The sequence below is a fragment of the Lepidochelys olivacea genome (assembly GCF_965140295.1).
Source record: "Lepidochelys olivacea isolate rLepOli2 genome assembly, chromosome: 16".
Taxonomy (NCBI): Eukaryota; Metazoa; Chordata; order Testudines; family Cheloniidae; genus Lepidochelys; species Lepidochelys olivacea.
In genome coordinates this window covers 5356777-5378450 of record NC_140426.1, presented here as the reverse complement: position 1 = coordinate 5378450, position 21674 = coordinate 5356777, and the positions used below count along the sequence as shown (strand labels likewise).

The 21674-nt window shown below is 51.5% G+C and overlaps 1 protein-coding gene across 3 annotated transcripts in view; it reads right to left on the bottom strand.

Annotated features, from left to right (window-relative positions):
* The window catches only part of RGS3 (regulator of G protein signaling 3), a 243266-nt gene extending 224982 nt beyond the window's left edge, over window positions 1-18284 (bottom strand). For 2 of the 3 annotated variants that reach the window (XR_014714330.1, XM_084650181.1), the window contains exon 1: window positions 18233-18284. The gene's annotated coding sequence lies outside the window, so the exon portion shown is untranslated. The remainder of the gene's footprint in view (window positions 1-18232) is intronic. The other variant, XM_084650185.1, reaches the window with a different exon arrangement.
* Between the last annotated feature and the right edge of the window lie 3390 nt (window positions 18285-21674).

Sequence of the window (21674 nt, the reverse complement as noted above, 5' to 3'; positions counted from 1 at the left end):
CACTCCTGTCCCCCGTGGCACAGATGGGAACTGAAGCACAGAGAGGCTAAGTGGCTGGCCCAGGGTCACACAGGGAGTCTGTGGCAGATCAGGGACTTGCACCTGTGTGCTGTTGGGCAGGTTAACTGCTCCAGGGCTCAGCTCCCCAGCGGGACAATGAGGAGAACAGCAGAGTTCAGTAAAGACTGGGAGGTGCTTAGATACGCAGTGAGGGGCGTGGGGGGCACCCAAGAAGCTCTTCAGGTCCCCAGTGGGAAGGTGTAACTGCCAGAAGCCAGGCCCCTGTATCCCTCGAAGCAGCATTTCTCCATGCGGCCCACGGAGAGCAATCAGGGGTGCGAGGCATTGGCAGGGCTATTACAGCATAAAGCAAAGGTCGTCTGGTTCTGCCCCCCACCCCTGCAGCCGCTCAGCACACACACGAAATATCCTGGGTGTCACCATGGGGAGGGAAGGCTGCACAGTTTGGGACAAAGGGATTGCCCACCTGGGGAGGGTGAGGCATGGGCCCACGATCCGTGTTACGAACCCCGGGGGTGTCCTCACAGTCCCACGTGCCCCTCACACGGACTCTGCACTGCACTGATTGCAGCAGGGTGTTCGGGGCCCTCAGCACCGCTCATTTCACTTTGGACAGAGGAACTCCCGCAGACGAAGAGCATCCAGCACTGGTCCTGCAGCACGCTGCGACGCTACTGCCCGCTCTCCACCGAGGCTGAAAGCCACTGACCCCAGTGACTGAGCCCTGGATCCACCCCACGCAGGCCAGGCTCAGCTGAGCAGCCCCTGTGTCCTCCTAGGCTTCGAAAGGGGAACGAGGGCGGCCTGTGTTCAGGAGGCCGGGGCGCGCTAGATGCTGGGACAACCAGGAGGGTTGGCCTGCGAGACTCCAATACAGAAAGAACAGGAGGACTTGTGGCACCTTAGAGACAAACCCATTTATCTGAGCAGAAGCTTTCGTGAGCTACAGCCCACTTCGTCGGATGCATCATGCTCAAATAAATGGGTTCGTCTCTAAGGTGCCACGAGTCCTCCTGTTCTTTTGGCGAATACAGACTAACACGGCTGCTCCTCTGAATCCAATACAGAAGGAAGCCATGGTATCCAAACGCCAGAGCTCAGACACCAGGGACTCCTCCCGCTCTGAGCCACAGGGCTCCTGCTGAGTCCCAGCCCAGCGCGTTGCCTCAGCCACACCTGAGTCTTCGGTAGGCGGACAGCTCCAGGCAAAGCAGGGCGCCTGGGCTCCGAACAGAGCCTGCCCCTGTGCAGCCAGACAGACCCACCAACCTCAATGGCTGCTGGCCCAGCAGGGCCCAGTTTGGCCGTTACTTTTTCCTAACTCCCTCTGAGGAAGAAACATCCTGCAAGATACTGTGGGGAGAGTCAAGCAACGTGCGTGTGTGCACGCGCCTGTGTATCTGTGCCTCTGCGTGTGTGTGCCTGTATGCGTGTGCGCCTGTGAGTGTGCCTGTGCGTGTGCGCCTGTGAGTGTGCCTGTGCGTGTGCGCCTGTGAGTGCGCCTGTGTGTGTGTGCCTGTATGCATGTGCGCCTGTGTGTGCGTCTGCGTGTGTGTGCCTGTGTGTGCCTGTGTGTGCGTGCATGTGCTTGTGCGCCTGTGTGTGCGTCTGCGTGTGTGTGCCTGTATGCGTGTGCGCCTGTGTGTGCGTCTGCGTGTGTGTGCCTGTATGCGTGTGCGCCTGTGTGTGCGTCTGTGTGTGTGTGCCTGTGTGTGCGTGCATGTGCTTGTGCGCCTGTGTGTGTGCCTGTATGCGTGTGTGCATGCACCTGTGTGTGCCTCTGTGCCTGTGTATATGCCCCTGTGTGTGTGCGTCTGTGTGTGCGTCTGTGTGTGTGCCTGTATGTGCACCTGTGTATGTGTGCCTGTGTGTGCGTGCATGTGCTTGTGTGCCTGTGTGTGTGTGTGTTTGCCTGTGTGTGTGGGTGCGTGTGCATGCACCTGTGTGTGCCTCTGTGTGTGCCTGTGTGTGCGTCTGTGTCTGTGCCTGTATGCGTGTGTGCCTGTGTGTGTGGGTGCGTGGGTGCCTGTGCGCCTGTGTGTGTGCCTGTTTGTGCGCCTGTGTGTGTGCCTGTGTGTGTGTGTGCCTGTGTGTGTGCGTCTGTGCCTGTCCAGCACCTCGTGCAGTGGGGCCCTGATTCGAACTGGAGCCTGGCAGCCCTGCAAAGAGTCGTGCCCCCTCGTTCAGCCCTGGTCAGGCGCACAGGCCGAGAGGCGACTCCACAGCAGCCGCTTGGAAGGGGCAGTTCCTGGCAGCAAACTGGCCTTTCCCCAGGAGTTTGATCCCGTTGGGGGCAGGCGCTGGCTTCATCTCAGCGCAGCTGCATTTTCACACGCTAGCCCTAGAAACGGGTTTCGGCTGGAAAGCCAGCAGGCCAACGGCCGCAGAGTGGATGCCAAGTCACCAAGCAGGGGAAAGCGTGAGAGCCGCTGACCCCAACGGCTGGCTATTGTTCTGCCGCTGTAAATCACTGCCTTTGGGGGGCGGAGACAACACAGACACTGCCCGTTATCCTGCACCAGCCCCTGAACAAAGAGCTCAGCTTTGTTTGGACTGGCCTCCCTCCCGCTTCACGCAGCTGCGCGGGAGCATGGCGGGCGGGGGGGCCCAGCGCGTGACCCGATGGAGCTGCTGGAGGTCCTGGCGGACACGAGCACCCTGCAGAACGCGCTGATGACACGTGGAGTGCTCAGCAAGACGCTGGGTCCAGGTTTAAAAGGGGCCTCGAACCTCCAGTGTGAGTGGTTAGTTTCCTCTTCGTCTCCTGCCAGGGACACAAAGGAAGGGGCAGAAACCCCCAAGCTGGGCACAAGGACTAGGACATACGCCCCTCACAGCAACAGCGTAAGAGCAATTCAAGCACGAGGCCAGGCTCCCGATCCAGTCGAGTCATCTTCCTATTTGCCGAGAGCAATTCTGATCTGTCCTGTACCCAGAGCCGAGCTGCTCTACCCAAACATGATGCTGAAAACCAGGAGCCAGCTCCTCTACCTGCCCAGTGAATGGGCAAGGGGGGAGCGAGAAACAGCAGGCCAGACTCAGCACCCAGCCTCTCCCAAACTCTGACCCCCTCCTCCCAGCCGTCTCCATCCACAAGCTGGAGGGGGGGAAGGGGGAAGGTGGGGGGGACCCTGACAAAGGCATTATTTGTTCTTTAATTGCTGCTTATTTATTTAAAAACTGAGTGGCCTTGGGGCCCAGGCTGTAAATAAATGGCCACGTGTAAGTAATCACTGGTAACTATTTCAAAAAGGCAGAAATGGCTTCAGGACCTGGGTAAATATCAGACCCCCGGAGACCACTGGGTTAGTTCTGTTTTTAGAGAAGCCCAGTTTTTAAGCTGATCCCACTTGCCCTCCTTTTCACACTGCACCCAGTCAGATGTGACAACAACAAAGGGTATGGGAAGGCGGAGGGGGTCGTGGGGCATCCTGGGTCCTGTCCCAATGCCCCATGATGCATTGCTTTGCATCCCAGAAATCCCTGTGCTTCCATCCCCATTTGGCACCGTCTTTCAAACGTTTGTGTACTGTGCGCCCTGCCTCCTCGGGCTGCAGGAATGGATCCCGCACTGCTGACCAGGATGCTGCTCGCTCCGACCAACACATCACGAATGGCAGTGGAGTTATTCCTTAAACTACAAAGACAAGAGGAGTGTGACATTGATCTCGCCACGCGTAATAGCTACTACACGAGATTGTTTGTGGCATTCAAGGGGGCGCTGACTACAGTGGAACGCCGCTTTTGGGCTCAGGAAACAAGCACTGAGTGGTGGGATCACATCGTGATGCACGTCTGGGATGACGAGCCGTGGCTGCAAAACTTTCGGATAAGGAAAGCCACATTCATGGGACTGTGTGATGAGCTCGCCCCAGCACTGCGGCGCAATGACACGAGAATGAGAGCTGCCCTGTCACTGGAGAAACGCATGGTGATTGCACTATGGAAGCTGGCTACTCCAGACTGCTACCAATCGGTCGCTAACCAGTTTGGAATGGGAAAATCAACCGTTGAACTCATGTTGACGGAACTGTGCAGGGCCATTAATTGCATCCTGCTCAGTAAGCCCATGATTCTGGCAACATGCATTGTGGATGGCTTTGCAGAAATGGGCTTCCCTAACTGCGGAGGGGCGATAGATGGCATGCACATTCCAATTCTGGCACCAGACCACCTAGCCACCGAGTACATTAATTGCAAGGGGTATTTCTCTATGGTTCTCCCGGTGCTTGTGGATCACCCTGGGCGTTTCATGGACATTAAGGCAGGCTGATCCGGAAAAGTGCAGGACACATGCATCTTTCGGAACACTAGCCTGTTCAGGAAGCTGCAAGCCGGGACTTTCTTCCCAGACCAGAAGATCCCCATAAGGGAAGTTGAAATGCCCACAGTGATTCTGGGAGACCCTGCCTACCCCTTAATGCCGTGACTTATGAAGCCATACACAGGGCACCTTGCCAGCAGCAAGATGCGGTTCAACAACAGGCTGAGCAAGTGCAGAATGACTGTGGAGTGTGCTTTTGGCCATTTAAAGGCCCACTGGCGCTGCCTGTATGGGAGGCTGGACCTGGCCAATGACGATATTCCCATGGTTATAGCCGTGTGCTGTACGCTCCATAATATTTGTGAAGGGAAGGGTGAAAGCTTCACTCAGGGCTGGACTGCTGAGGCTCAGTGCTTGGAGGCTGAATTTGAATAGCCAGAGACCAGGGCTATTAGAGGCGCGCAGTGCAGGGCCATAAGGATCAGGGATGCCTTGAAGCAGCAATTTGAAGCTGAAAGCCACTAATATTTGTTGCTATGCTCGGGAGTGCAGTACTTGTAATGCTAGGAGGTGATTGCGACGGGTGCAGACAATGCACTACGAAGGTTTACGAAAATTGCCTGTTGCTTTGCAGGGCTCTGTTTGCTTTCAACCAAAACAATTATTTTATTAAAAAAACAACAACCGGAGGAGAGAGACAAACAAAAAAACACATCAGCACTGTGGGGGGTTGGTGAAGGGAGGGTCCCAGGAGGAGGTGGGATCCCAGGACAGTTAAAGATTTCTGTATGTCAAGGTATCCTATCCAACCTTCTGCTTTGGAGTACAGTGCAGCGGGTACTATATTTCAGCAGGGCTAAACTGCAGAGGGACGCATGTTGAGTGCAGTGGGTACTGGGAGTCTGCAGGGCTGGACTGTGATGGGGCAGCAGTGGAATGCAGCGGCTACAGACTGGAGCCAGGAGGTTGTTAAGGACGTGTTGGCAGCGTCGGGGGGGGCTCGTGGGAAAGAGTTTTGCGACAGCGGCTGCAGGGGAGGGCGGGCGCGGAGCTGCTCGGTTTGCAGTGCTAGTAGCACCTGGACCGTGTCCGCTTGGTGCTTCATAACATTCAAGAGCCGCTCTGTGGCTTCGTTCTGGGGCACCTTGTGCTTTCGGTCCCTCTTCTCGCTGTCCCGCCACTCCTTCAATTCCTGCTTTTCCGCCGCGGAGTGCATCGTGACCTCACGCAGAAAGTCCTCTTTAGTTCTTCCTGGCCGCTTTCTCATTCTGTGCGGCCGTTCCGCCGGTGATAACAAAGAGGGAGGCTGGGCACCCATGGTCATCTCTGTGAAGCCAAAATGCACCATTTTACTGAAGCAGTATTGTTTGCAACACAGAGACGCTGATTCAGTGATTTAAAACACAGCCACTATTCACATACCTGTCACTAACTGGCTGACCCCAGGCAAGCACACAAGAGCCACAAGACCCCCAAAATGGTGGGGCGGGGACATCAGTGTTCCAGGACCGTACTGTACCCTGGGCACATGGCTCTTGGGGAGAGCCAGCACTGTACGCGGGGCTTTATAGACATTAGTGTCCCCACATTTTCCACCAGCTGTGTTCATTATGGAAGATCTCTCGCTGCTGCAGGTGAGCAGGGAATCAAGGAAGGGTCTTCTCCAAGACTGCGGCTTCCGCCCTGGCCCTTATGCGGCTCACCTGTGTGCAGTAATGGTCCCCTCGCCCCCCCAGTGACGGCAGAGTGGCATGGGAAAGTTACCCTTAATGGAGCAAGACACAAAGCAGCTCTGCCAAAGAACCTGCAGCAGCGGATTGCCCAGTATCTCCATGACAGTTTCGTGGAGATCTCTGAGGCAGATTCCCATGAAGTGAAGGAGTCAATCAAGATCCTGTTCCACCGCTCAGACTAGGCATGTGGTGGTACGTGCATCATACAGACACAAGCCTGCTTTCTGCAACCCTCCTGCCCCCAACAACGCACTTCAGCGATTCCCAAAATCAAAGCCACTTACCAGGGGCCTCCTCTCCTGTTTGTGCTTTGCCAAGCTCAGACAGCTGTGCCTGGCTAGCCTCCTCCGGGTTAGAGGAGAGCTCCTGGCTGCATGCACCTCTGCCCTCCGAGTCGTCTTCTGCCTCTGGGTCCCCCTCCCCCTCCACATCCTGTCCAAGATTCCTCCTCCTGGTTCAGCCCACTCTCGACTGGCACACGAGTCAATGAAGTATCCATAGGGGCCTTCGCAGTGGAGGTGGGCTCGCCACCAAGTATCACATCCAGCTTTTTGTAGAACCAGCAGCTCGTGGGCGCAGCACCGCAGCAGCGGTTTATCTCTTGCGCCTTTTGGTAGGCGTTCCGCAGCTCCTTCACTTTGACCCTGCACTGCAGTGTGTCCCGGTCATGGCCCCTTCCTGTCATGCATCGTGAAATCTGCCCATCGGAATCATAATTCCTATGGCTGGAGCGCAGCTGGGACGGGACAGCCTCCTCTCCCCAAATGCCGATGAGGTCCAGCAGCTCGGCACTGCTCCAAGCGGGGGATCGCCTGGTGCGTGGAGCAGGCCTGGCCACCTGGAAAGATGCGCTGAGACCACTGCACGCGTCACCGAGCAAACAGGACGGGGACTTTCAAAATTCCCAAGGAATGTCCGGGGTGGGCCTGACGGTTGGTCACCTGAGGGCAGGGCAGTGGAGTTCAAACCGATGACCAGAGAGGTGAGAACAGGCATTGTGGGGCACCTCCCAGAGGCCAATCACAGCGCTGTCATTGACCAGGGTGTCTACACTGGCCCCGCAGCACCGTACCCCGGGCACAGGAAGCTGGACGCCGCTACACAAATAACCCTGAGGATTTCTCTAAGATTTAACTGCCTCTCCAGTCAACTGAGCCAATTTGTAATAGCGCCGTCTGAGAGATGCAGCACTGATTGCTATCAATCATGCCCCAGGTAGTTCTGGACACAGAAGATCTGTTGGCCATTCGTGCTGTTGGTCCCAGAATTTATATTTTTTCCACAGTTAGCAGCAGCACTCAGAGGAGAGGGCTCAGGCCTCTGGAACCAGGGCCGTCAGAGCAGGAATTCCATGAACTTCAGGTGTGTGTGAAGAGGTGTCCTGGGATAGGGGCTGGCCAGATCACAGCTCTGCTCGGGAAAAGGATCCTCTGCAAACCCTGAGGGTCTAGCTGTGCTGGTTCAGACTGGCTGGGCACACCTGGCTGGACACACGCACACCTGGCTGGGCACACACACTGAACTGCCAAGGCTGGTCACAGTGGACGAGAGCTAGCAATTAGGAGATGCTGTAGCCGCTAGAGGGGCCCCATCACACTATTCTGTAGTCAGGGGCGGTGAGGACCTGGACCTCCAGGAATATTCAGGGACCAGAGGCCCAGATCCACCAATGTTCAGGTCCGGGTTTCTCCCTCGGCCCTACCTGCTGTCGCCATGTGCCTCCCCCGGCATGTTCCCCAGCCTGCCTGCTGCCCCCAGGCGATTTAAAAGGGCCTGGGGGCTCCCAGCACCCCTGCCACCCAGAGCAGCACAGCGGGGCTAAGGCGACTTCCTGCCCGGCCTCACTCCGCACCACTCCTGGAAGAGGCCGGAACGGCCCTACCTCCCCGGGGGGTGGCTCTGTGCATTGCCCCACCCCAAGCGCCAACTCCGCAGCTCACATTGGCTGGGAACTGCTGTCAATGGGAGCTGCGGGGGTGATGCCTGCAGGCAGCGGTGCACGGAGACCCCTTGCCCCCCCCCACCTGGAAGCCACTGCCAGAGGGGTGTGCGGGTGGCTTTTGGGAGCTGCCCAAGGGTAAGCGCTGCACCCGTCACCCTCTCCCACACCCTAACCCCCTGCCCCAGCCCAGAGCCTACACCCTGCACCCAAACTCCCTCCCAGAGCCTTAGGCAGGTGTATGTGTGTGTGTGTGGAAGGGTGGGACTTGGACCCGTTCTGGGCACCACCAAAAATTATACAAACTTGCCGCTCCTGTCTGTAGTCAGACGTACAGAGCCTCTCTTCCCAGCAGGGAGCCTTTCTCCAGAGCTTTTAATCTCCAGAATACATGCACTCATAGCCAGCAATACAAGCAGCTGGGAAGCTGAGACCACTGCCGGTCACGTTGACCTGTATCCTCATTGGTTCGTGCACTCCGCTCTCTGGCTGGTTGGGTTCACCTGTCTTTGTTGTCGGTGTTGTTGTTTGTTTGTTTTGTTTGAGACGTAGATTGTGAACTCTGGGGAGCAGGGGCCAGCTCTGTGCTCTGTATCGGTGCAGCGCCCGACGGCCTGGCAGGTGCCACCCACGCAGAACGAGGCCACGAGCCGCAAGAGGCAGCGATTCTCTGTCCCTCAGAGATGGGGGTGGGTGTCATAGGCACCGCTCAGATACCAGCATGGTCACCTGGCCAAATTCCAATGGCCTCTTCCCAACCCCTGAGGTTCTAGAGCTGTTTAAAACCAAGTCAGACTAAAGGTTTGTATCCAGCCAGCACCACCGTCTCAAGGCTGGCCAAACCCGTTGGAGTGACCACACTGTCCGAAAGCATACAGCTCGAGGCAGTCCCCAGACAGCATGCGTTTTAGCTCAGCAGGTTAACACTTGTCTGAGTTATCAGCAACTGAAAACTGAAAACAGGAGGTTAGAATGGGAAGTGTCAGGCAGCCTCACTGACCCTGCTCCTCTGGCCATTCCAGCTGTCTGATGGGTTGTGTGAATGAGCAAGAGGGGTCAAGTCCCTTTCTTAGGGGCAGGTATCCCAGGACAAGGCCACCAGAAGAGTCCACATCCTCCCTGGCATCTCAGCAGGGAGGCCAGAGACTGGGGCTGAGATCCTGGCCCCATTGAAGTTCATGGGAAGGTTGCCACTGACTTCAATAAGGCCGTAGACACTGAAGTGCTTTCTCCTAAGCCAGACAGGATTGGGTACATCAGTGGGGAGGAGTCTGCATTGCTACCGTAATATAGTGAGGTAAGAGTTTCAGTCTCTAGCGCTCTGAGTAAGGCACCCTTCAGATATTAGTCACACTTCACCTTAGCACTTCCAGAACGAAGGGCAGCAGCTAAAGCTGAGGGCTCCCAGACTGCTGTGTGCACTGGCTGATTTCACTCTTGTCTTAGCCCAGGGGTGTTGATGGCTCCAATTTTGCCATCAGCAGCATTGACATGTTTCATTACCATTCTCAAGAAACCCCACGGGTTCACACCAAGCATCACACTGCAACTAACCAGCATTCAATAGTGCATCTAGGAACAGCTGTATTCCTCCTGCCCCAGCCCCGACAACAAGCTTGGAGGTCTCAGCATATTGTCTTCCATGCACATTTGTCCAGTTTGCAAGCAAAATTATCAATGGACAATGTGATGTGGCTCAGCCTATAGGGAACGTAAGCCCTGAGCTGTGCAGTTAGGTTGGGGAGGGCTGAGCTGGCATAAGGTCTGCATGAAACTCTTCTGGGCTCTGGAATTCCACCAACTGAGGCCAAAGCTGCCATCCCGAGAGCGCTTAGCCAGACAGCCACATGCCCCAGGCAGCTTTGCAGCACGGTGGGGTCCAGAATGTCCCTTCTTTGCCCTGGCTCTGTCAAATCTGCATTATTTGGTCTCCCACTTGGGTGAGTCAGCGGCTCCCCCCAGTCAGAGCAATTTACACCCAAAGAGAAGACGATGTTTGCCTCACATGCCACTGCCGGTACCCTAGAAACTCCTCGGTCTCAGACAGAGCCTCCTCACTCCGTTTTTTACTGCAGAACTTTTTTTAAGAGGAAAAAGAAAGGAAGAACAGGACAGTCACAAAAGGGAACTGGCTCTTAAAGCAGCCTGCCTAGCAGCTTTCGAAGGGGGGGATCATGTCAGAAGGGGGCCCAGCCCAACCAACCCAATAAATAACAAGTCAGGAAATAGTTGCTGTGGAGACGCCAAGGAAACGAAAATCATGTCATCTAGGTCCTAAGCACCCTCAGCTCAGTGGGAATCATAAGATCAGGCTCAAGTATCTCCAGTTCTGCTCCCAGGAACCAAGGGACCCCAAATCATCAGCCCTTTCCTCAACTCTGTCTGTCAGCACCTGGCAGGATCGGGCCCATGCAACCAGACAGCACAAAATGCCGGGGAAGAAACCTGAAACTGTATTGTGTTGGGTCCAGTCGTACATGGCGCTAAGCCTCTTCCAGGCCCCTTGCAGTGGGAACTGGAGACACCTCCCCTTTGCACCCCCTTGCCCCAAACACCATTAATTTTGAAATCTATGGAACCATCCGGGCACCTGCTTAGTAATAATTAACAGGAATCCAGTCAGAGGCATCGATGCAGCAAACCAGCTCCATACTGTTCAGTTCTAGCAGCCCCATGCTGGGTATTTTCCATCAGCAACAAAGAGGTTTCCTAACACATGGAGAACAGCCAGAAGGGAGAAGCCTAGTCATGGCATTAACTAGGACAGCCTGCCCAGCTCTTGTCAACGTGAACTTTAGCACTGAAAACCACCCAGACTAACTAGCGAAATCTAACCAGAGCACTTTCCACTTCCCTCCTTGATCTCTCTAGCATGACATCTGCACTGCAGTTCTGAACCAGGAATGTTATGCCTTAGCACAGGCCCCACAAGGCAATGCAGAGAAAGAGAAGAAAAATGGCATGAACACTTTCAGCACTAGGAGTTTGCAATCATTTCCCGATTTAGCTGCCCAGAGCCTTTGACCAAGGCAGCCCCTCTGGAGTCCCTCTGCTTCCACTTCCAGAGGCAGGAAAGCCACCGTGGGGTGAGGAGCAGTTAAGTGTGGGGAGTGGACAAGTGTGTCTCTCTCTGCTCCCGGCCCAGGAGATTCCATTTGGATAATTTACTCCCCTGGGCACTGAAATTAACCTTCACTTTACATTAACTTCCACAGTGACCTGTACATTCCACTCTCACTGTGCGGGTTAATGAGTTTCCTTTCAGATTTATTCAGAAGTGTTTATTTACAGAGTTTGCATGGTAAATTCGGCAGTTCCCCAGCAGTAGGTAATTCCTTGCTTTGGTTGGAATATGTATGTCTAACTACAACTGAGTTAGGGTGGTTTCATAGAATCACAGAATATCAGGGTTGGAAGGGACCTCAGATGGTCATCCAGTCCAACCCCCTGCTCAAAGCAGGACCAATCCCCAATTTTTGCCCCAGATCCCTAAATTGCCCCCTCAAGGATTGAACTCACAACCCTGGGTTTAGCAGGCCAATGCTCAAAACACTGAGCTATCGCTCTCCCCTTAAGTTTTGTTTCACTGGAACACTCACAATCTTAGTAGCTTTACAGTGCCTCATTTGAAGGCCTTATTTTTAAAGCTTCTTGCTCTGGTGACGAACAGTTTTGTTGTAAATTTCAGTTTCAGATTGAAACCATTTCCCCTTTCCTCTCTGTTTTATGCCTAAATTATTTGTTATAACATCTCTGTTAGGGTGGGAGGGCAACTCAGGTATTCTTAGGCCATGTTTATGTTACCATTTGTGTCAGTAAAACTTATGTCGCTCAAGGACGTGAAAGAAACACCCCACGAGGGATGTGGGTTTTGCCGGCATAAATGGTAGTGTACACAGCACTGTATTGGTGGGAGAGCGTCTCCTGCTGACACAGCTAGCTGCTCATTGAGGTAGTTTTATGTCAACCAGAGCACTCTCTCTCCCTTTGGCATAGAGTGGCTAAATGAGCAATCTTACAGCCGCACGGCTGTGCATCTGTAAGCTCACTAGTGTAGATGTGGCCAGTGACGCTGAAGAAACAGACAGAGACATGTCCAAAATAACATAGCAAATCAGCATTTTCTAGTGTCTGATTCCTAGTCCTGTGCTCAGACTGCTAGGCAGCTTTTCAGATGTTTTTGGTTTGACAACTTTGCAGCCTTATGGAATGCATTTTCTTTGTGTTCCTAATTCCCATGGCTGACATGATTTCCTATAATACTGGAATAATCCAATATTTCCTACAATCCTGCAGCAACATTTGCACAGATCCTGTGTCCCCATGGAGCCCCCTTGCAGTTGTAGGATTGGGGCCTTTGAACCATATCCTCTTGACTCAAAAGTTCCTCCGTGTGCAAGGATACTACAGGCTAAAATAAGCTTTTGAAGTTTGCCATGATTAGAAACAAAATCTGGCTACATTAATTGATCGATTGAGTGAAGAATCCATCTGATGTTCCAAAAGAAAAGGGATTTCTAGCTGCAGAGAGGGTCCTTGGTTCTTCTGTAAGGGAAGAAAGAACTTTCCAGAATGACTGAATTATGCCAACTATGCTAGATTCACAAAAACTCCTGTAGTCACAGCAGGACACCATGCCCAAAGCTGGGCTAGATACAAAACCATCTGCTCTCCTTCAGTGTATATACAGAGAACGTATCAGGTCCCCAAATCCCCACTCACAGTTCAAACACTGCAGGGAATCTAATATGCCAACAAGAGCAACAGAACTAGATAATGCAAAACGCCATTACAGCACTGTCGAGTTTGAAGAAGCCAAATGAGGGGCTTGGCTGGCAGAGTGGATTGGCTGATCTCTAGGTCAAACCTGTCCATCAATGTCACCCCAAATTATCCCTAGGGTGTCCATCGGTCAATGCTGAATGGTTTGTTAGCATCAGTTAGTTTCCTGATGGGGCTACATCTCAACGGGTGTGTCTGTCTACACAGCGGCTGGGAGGTGTGATCCCTGGCACAGGTGGACAAACACCACCAGCACCTAGAAATAACAGTGTGGCCGCAGCGGCCAGGCAGCTGCTCAGGCTAGCTGCCTGCACACGTACTCCGGGGGCCTGGTGGGACCGTGTTTGGGTGGCTAGCCTGAGTCACCACACGTGCCACTGCAGCCCCACTGCAATTTTAGGCACTAGCCTCGGCAGGGCTACACGTCTACATAGACCAGAGCTGAGAATCATACCTCCCAGAGGCTGTGGGGACACACCCAAAGCTACTGTCCCAGCTGGCACTGGTCAGCCTCTCCCTAGCAGTCTCAGCAGCAAGGCCCAGGCATGAACGAGCCACAGGAGATCAGGCTCCTGTCCCACCCCTTAGGGGATCCCCCAGGCCGAAGGGAGGCAGGTGGGGGAGTTGGGAAGAGGCCACACATGGCAATCCCCTGAACTAGCTGGCCGATGGCTAGAGAGGGGACGTGCAACTTGGCCGAAGCCTCTGTGCTTTCAATCTAAAGTCCCACATGCCGCATCTCACACAGCAACTCATTCATAGATTCCATCGTGATCATCTGGTCTGACCTCCTATGTAACACAGACCAGAGAACTACCCCCAAATAATTCCTACATCAGATCACTCAGAAAAACATCCCGTCTTGATTTCAAAATTGCCAGTGATGGAGAATCCACCAGGACTCTTGGTGAGTTGTTCCAGTGGTTAATTACTGTCACCGTTAAAAATGTCTGCCTTATTTCGAGTCAGAATTTCTCTAACTTTAACATCCAGCCCTGGGACGGTGTTAGACCTTTCTCTGCTAGACTGAGGAGCCCAGTATTAAATCTTTGTTCCCCATATAGGTGCTCACAGATGCTTCGGCCAAGTTGCACGTCCCCACAGACTGGGATCAAGTCACCCCGTAGCCTTCTCTTTGTTAAGCTCAATAGACTGACTCCTGGAGCTCAATCATTCAAAGGCAGGTTTTCTAACTCTTTCATCATTCCCAGGGCTCTTCTCTGAACCCTTTCCAATGTATCCCCATCCTTCTGGAATTGTGCATGCCAGACTGGACCCAGGAGCCCAGCAGTGGTCACACCTGTGCCAAACACAGAGATAAAACAACTAGGGCTGTTGATTAATCGCAGTTAACTCACGCGATTGATTCAAAAAAATAAATCGTGATTAATCGCAGTTTTAATCACACTATTAAACAATAGAATCTCAATTGAAGTTTATTAAATATTTTGGGATTTTTTCTACATTTTAAAAGATATTGACTTCAGTTACAACACAGAATACAAAGTGTCCAGTGCTCACTTTATATTATTATTTTTATTACAAATATTTGCACTGTAAAAATGATAAACAAAAGAAATAGCATTTTTCAATTCACCTCATACAATTACTGTAGTGCAATCTCTTTGTCATGAAAGTGCAACTTACAAATGTAAATTTTGTTTTGTTATATAACTGCACTCAAAAACAAAACAATGTAAAACTTCAGAGCCTACAAGTCCACTCAGTCCTACTTCTTTTTCAGCCAATCGCTAAGACACACAAGTGTGTTTACAATTACAGGAGATAATTCTGCCTATTTCTTATTTACAATGTCACCTGAAAGTGAGAACAGGCATTTGCATGGCACTGTGGTAGCCAGTGTCACAAAATATTTACATGCCAGATCTGCTAAACGCTCATATGCACCTTCATGCTTCAGCCACCATTCCAGAAGACATGCTTCCATGCTGACGATGCTCATTAAAAAAATAATGCATTCATTAAATTTGTGACTGAACTCCTTGGAGGGGGGGAGAATTGTATGTCCCCTGCTCTGCTTTACCCGCATTCTGCCATATATTTCATGTTCTAGCAGTCTCAGATGCTGACCCAGCACATGTTGTTCCTTTTAAGAACACTTTCACTGCAGATTTAACAAAATGCAAAGAAGGTACCAATGTGATATTTCTAAAGACAGCAACAGCACCTGACCCAAGGTTTAAGAATCTGAAGTGCCTTCCAAAATCTGAGAGGGATGAGATATGGAGCACGCTTGCAGATGTCTTAAAAGAGCAACACTCCGATGCGGAAACTACACAACCTGAACCACTAAAAAAGAAAATCAACCTTCTGCTGGTGGCATCTGACTCAGATGATGAAAATGAACATGCATTGGTCTGCACTGTTTTGAATCGTTACTGAGCAGAACCCATCATCAGCATTGGATGCATGTCCTCTGGAATGGTGGTTGAAGCATGAAGCGACATATGAATCTTTAGCACATCTGGAACGTAAATAGCTTGCAACGCCAGCTATAACAGTGCCATGAAAACACCTTTTCTCACTTTCAGGTGACATTGTAAATAAGAAGCGGGCAGCATTATCTCCCACAAATGTAAACAAACTTGTTTGTCTGAGTAACTGGCTAAACAAGAAATAGGACTGAGTGGATTTGTAGGCTCTAAAGTTTTACATTGTTTTATTTTTCAATGCAGGGTTTTTTTGTACATAATTTTACATTTGTAAGTTCAACTTTCATGACAAAGAGATTGCACTACAGTACTTGTATTAGGTGAATTGAAAAATACTATTTCTTTTGTTTTTTTACAGTGCAAATATTTGTAATCAAAAATAAATCTGAAGTACATTTTGTATTCTGTGTTGTGACTGAAATCAGTATATTTGAAAATGTAGAAAACTTCCAAAAATATTTAAATAAATGGTATTCGATTATGGTTTAACAGTGCGATTAATTGCTTGACAGCCCTAAAACAACGTTTCTCCTCCTACTCGAGATTCCCCTGTTTATGTATCCAAGGATGCTGTTTGCTCTTTTGGCCACATCATTGCACTGGGAGCTCATGTGCAGCTGATTCTCCACCATGACCCCCAACTCCTTCTTAGGGTCAACTCCCCTATCCTGTAAGTGTGGCCTGCATTCTTTGGTCCTCGAGGTATACATTTACATTTAGCTGTATTAAAATGCATGTTGTTTGCTTGCACCCAGTTTATCAAGCAATTCAGAGTACAGCCCTGCGTTTAGGATGACCAGACAGCAAATGTGAAACATCGGGACAGGGGGTGGGGGGTAATAGGAGCCTATATAAGCAAAATACCCAAAAATTGGGACTGTCCCTATAAAATCGGGACATCTGGTCACACTACCTGTGTGGGACTATTTTTTTAATCCCGCTCCCATTCTGCCCCAAAACACCCACTCCCACCCGCTCCCTCATTGTTTCTTGCATTTTTATTGTGCTCCCACCCACAGAAACCTTCGATTCCACAAACCCTGAGAGACCGAGTTTTTTGCTACTAAAAAAACAACCAAAAACAGTCAGTTAATATATTATGTATAGAAATGAAATTCAGACACAATTTTACTACTAAAAGAATAAAACAAAACTTGGTTAAACCATGTAAAAATACTTTAACTCTTGTTATAATAGACATCTAACCTCTTTCAATCCCTTGCATAAATTTAAGTATTAAAACCTTTATTTAAAAAAAAGAAAACTTGCTTGACATTGCTGAAATTCGATTTATGACAAACCAATGAGAGATTCAGGATTTCCCCACAAATTCCCGCAATCTGTTTTTTTTTGCCCCACCCCAGTCCCACCCACAGCAAAGTACATTTTACCCACTGCCACTGTTATGGCCATGGGTCCTTTGTGGGCCGCGGGACCCCGGTCCCACTGCAGGGCTCTGATCCTGATCACTCTGTAGCAGTGACCTGTCCTCTTCATCATTTACCACTACCCCAATCTTTTTGCCATCTGCAAGTTTTATCAGTGATGATTTTATGTTTTCTTCCAAGTCATTCATAAAAATGTTAAATAGCATAGGGCCAGGAACTGACGGGACCCTGCACTAAAAACACACCCGCTCTAAGTGGGGCGTGATTCCCCATTCACAAAGACATTTTCATATATATTAGTTAGCCAGTTTTAATCCACTTAACGTGTGCCACGTTGATTTGATATCATTCTAGTTTATAATCAAATCAAATCTGTAAGGAAAGGCATTCAGCATGGAACAGCAGCACCGGGCAAGCTCACTGCTGGTGTAACCCCCTGAGCATAGTGAGGAGCAGGAAGGGCTCTGCACTGCTACGAGCATGATGCCCTTAGCTGACACAGCAAACACTGAACATCAGCCACAGGCAGGATGCAGCTGCAAAATGACAGGTTAGCTTGACCCAAAGGAGCCGTTCAACCCACTGACGCCTAGGGTCCATGCTGTCCCCTTTGCTAATGCAGGCCCTGGCACAGGTCCGTCACACAGGGAGGGAGTGGTGGAATTGGGCACGGCCGGGGCACACTGGGTCCCTCCTCTCAGCCACTGCACCAGTGGGGCTCCCACAGACCCCCAGCCTTGGTCCTGTTGGGAGCTCTGATGAAGGGCAGCATCGCTGCCATGTTTCCTCTATCAGGGAAGTGTGAATTACACCACAGCTGGCACCAGGGTGGCTCCAGCCCCACTTGGCGATTTAGAATCACAGCCACTGGCCTCTGGGGCATGATCTGGACAGGACTCCAGGGTCAGTTCTAAATGTGCCAGTGGCTCAAGGCATCTCCAGCCATGACGAAGAGGGAGCTAGCTGCATCTCTTTTCAGGCATGCAACACAAATACCCTCTCTTTGAAACAAGTGAGCACTGGTGGCATAGCTCTGGCCCATCACAGACCAGACCATGGAGAATTTATGTGTCCATGATGGACCCCAAACCCAAATGGCAACCATGGTGCCCACAGCAGCATCCGCACAGCCGTAATCTGCATGCCGGCCAGATTCCACCAGCTGCTGTCTCACGTCACACCCTGGACAAACTCACAGGGCATCTTCACAGCAGCCCGTAACACCTGCAAAGTCTCAGCCCCTGAATGCTGCTGACTCTGGGAATGGGATTTAAACCAGCACTGATGCCAGGCTTACAAATACCTAGTGACTTGCTGCTGCCCACTAACAAAATGTGCAACCCTAACTTTCCTGATCTGGGGTCCCAAGCAGAGCCAATTCCATTCACCCCCAGCCCCCAAGCTATAACATGGCAGGGCCTCAGCACCTTCTCAGCAAGGCCACTCAGCTCCCAGCTGCTGCCATTCTACACTGATGACTCCTTCCACCCCCTTAATTGTGGGGAGGGACAGTTTACAACAAATCTCCTTAAAAATACAGCAGCAACAGTCCAGACAATCCCCAGGGTGGGAGATGCAATAACCAGCACCAGTTACCGCCTAAACTAGCGGGATCTAGCAGGCGAAATTCAATGGCAAAGCTTGGCACTCACCAGCAAGCAGCACACTCCAGACAGCTCAGAGCTTCTGTGAACCTGCCTGGGAATGTCTGGAGAGAAAGTGACCAGTCTTAAAGGTACAGGCCCCCTTTCCCTATCAAATGACGAAGAAGAGCTGTTTGCACTCCAGCACCCAACTCTCTTTGGAAAAAAGCATCTGGAGTCCCCTCTGGGGTGGCCAGGGAAGACAGAGTTGAACAGTTTTGAATTTAATGACTCAGTCTGGATCCTAAGGAGGGAGGACATCTTATACTTAGCCACAGGCTTAGGAGCTCTAGTGGGGGAATGCCAGGGAGTGACAAATCCATTGTTGTGCTGTGGAGCCTGCATGTACCCAGCTATCTCCCAAGGGCTTGCTAAGGCCCCTGAACTAAGCCAGTGTGGAAAAAGCTGCCCAAAGAAACTTGCATGGCAGATACACCTAGCTACCAAGAGCCTAAGCCAGGGGAAGTCGATGGGCAGCCTGTGGTCCAAACCAGGACCACCAGAGCCTTTTCAGTGGACAGCTGGGCACGCCAGGACTCGGAGCATCAGCCCCGCTGGGACTCAGGGTTCAGCCCCATGGCAGGCATGCTGAGACTGAAGCCCCTTTCTCCCTTCCCACAGGGCTTAACCCGCGAGTCCCAGCACGCCTCTCAATTAAGGATGCGGTCTAAATTAGCTGTTCCCATCAAGAAAGAGATTTTGGAATCCTGGTGGCCTGAAAACATCCGCTTGATGGGCAGCGGCTGTGGAAAAAGCTGAGAGAAGCATGTTAGGAAGCATTAGGAGAAGGATAGAGAATAAAGGAGAAACTAACAGAACGCCACTATATCAACACCATAAGCGGGTTCCCAAAAGAAGGAGATGAGCTTGTGGAGGATTGGTCCCTCAACAGCTGTTAGTGGAGACGATCGGGGTGGGAGCCCATGCTCTGTGGGTCCCAAAACCTCCAGCTGCCAGGCGGGGGGGGGGGGGCGGGGGGCGCGACTCAGTCAAGCTGCAGGGAGACTATTGAAAAAGACCACAATAGAGAGAGCCTCTAACTAAATGTTTACCCCAAATTTAAAACAACAACAAAAAAACAGTAAGAGGAGCCAAGAAATTGCCCCCCGGTGAAACTGCAGAGTCAAAGAGGTGGTTAGAGGCAAGTCTGGAAAACTGGAAGTTAAATCCTAGTGAGGAAAATAGAAAGGAGCATGAACTCTGGCAAGTCAAGTGTAAAGGGAGCATAAGGCAGGCCAAGAAAGTATTTGAAGAGTATCTAGCTGGAGACACCAGAACGAACAGCAAAATTTCTTTCACATACATCAGAAGCCGAAAGCTTCCCCCAAAGTCATTGCGGCTGCTGGATGATGGAGGTGCTGAAGGAACACTCAGGGAAGACAATGGCCTTGCGGAGAAGCTCAATGACTTCTTTCCATTGGTCTTCACTGCAGAGGGTGTGGGGGAGAGGCCCAGGCCCTTTCAGGTGATAAATCTGAGGAACTGCCCCACACTGAGGTGTCAAGAGAGGAGGTTTGGCACCCAATAGATAAATGAAGCAGTAAGAAGTCACCAGGAGCAGATGGTATTCACTGAAGCGTTCTGAGGGAAGCCAAATATGAAACTGCAGCGCGACTAATAGGGGATTGTAACCAGTGCTTTAAGTCAGCCTCTGTAGAGAGCCCTGAGGGGGTAGCTAATGGAATGGTGATTTTGAAAAAAAGGCTCAAGAGGCAAGCCTGGCAAGCCTAACGTCACTACCAGGCTAATTGGTGGACACTCTAGTAAAGAACAGACTTATCAGAGCAATACATAAAGAGGATCTGCTGGGGAAGCATCCAGACAGCTTGTAGAAAGGGAAATCATGCCTCGCCAAGCTATTAGAATTCTCGGAGGGTGCACACAAGCAGGTGGACAAGAGTGATCCGGTGGACGGCATGGACGGCGACGTGCAGAAATCCTTTGACAAGGTCCCTCTGCAAAGACTCTGAAGCAAACTAAGCAATCCTGGGAGAAGAGGGAAGGGCCTCTCCTGGATCAGTGAGTGGCTAAGAGATCAGGAAGGGAGGGTAGGAGTTAAGGGTTTGTTTTCACACTGGAGGCAAGTACCTAGCAGGGTCCCTCAAGGATCTGGAGAGGGACCTGTGCTGATCCACAGATGAGCTGGAAAAGGGGGTGAAGAGTGAGGTGGCAAAACTGACAAACAATCCAAACTTTCTCCAGACGGTCAAGTCCAAAGCTGAGTGCGAAGACTTACAAAGGGGTCTGCCGAAACTGGGGGACTGGGTGAGAAAATGGCAGATGAAATTCACTCAAGAAAGAAATTTTGGAGTCCTGGTGGATATTTCTCTGAAAATATCCACTCGATGGGCAGCAGCAGTGGAAACAGCTAAGGGAAGAATGTTAGGAAGCATTAGGAGAAGGATAGAGAATAGAGGAAAAATGAACAGAACGCCACTATAGCAGGTTCCCAAAAGAAGGAGATGAGTTCATGAAGGATCAGTCCCTCAACGGCTGTTAGCAAAGATGGTCAGGGGCGTGAGCCCATGCTCTGCGGGTCCTGAAACCTCCAGCTGCTGGATGGTGGGGGAGGGGGCAACTCAGTCAAAACTGCCCTCTTCTCTTCGTCCCCTCGTGGGTCTCTGGCACGAGACACTGTAAGAAGAGAGGCTCTTGCAGCAGATGGAGCACTGGTCTGACCCACTTTGGCTGCTCTCTGGAGGGGCCAATGGCAGGGGTAGTCAGGGAGGCTGTTTCTGCCTTCAGACAGGTGATGTCAGCAAGCTCCTCAGCATGGCATCCATGTCTCTGGGCAGGCCTTCTTCAGAGCCTGTCAGCGGAGGGAGACCATGGGTCAGGTTTATGGAACCTGGGGCTACACTGGCCAGGATGACAGCTGGCTCTGCAGTCCTGGCCCAGAGCAGCTCAGGCCTGGTGCACAGCAGGGTAGGGAACGGCCAAGCTGCTAGGGATGGGAGCTGGGCTTCCTGGCAGCATCTTTTGCCGGATCTAGGTGAATTTGAACCGGTCGGGCAGTCCTGATGCACCCTACTTGGTTGGTATGCTCGGCCCACAAACGGGGGGAACCTTGGCCAGCAATTCCTTTTGCAACAAGGAAGGGCAGGGGTCAGTCTCCTCTTCTGGGGCGCTTAACTGCAGGACTGCCAAGACGTCATTTTGACTGGGGTCAGGGACATCCAAATACACACCGTCTGGGGTGCAATAAATTGTACAGTTTAATTTGCACAGCAAGTCTCTTCCCAAAAGGTTAACAGTTGAGCAGGGGCTGAGGAGGAAAGCATGGTGCACAGATAGAGGACTGATAGAAATGGTCAGAGGTGAAGAGACGGGATGGGGAATAGGAGGGTTGCTCACTCCCACTGCATTTACTATTTCTGAGGTTACTGGGAGGGAAGGGAAATCGCTTGCGCAGAGAGTAGATCACGAGGCACCGGTACTTAGCAGGCAAGAG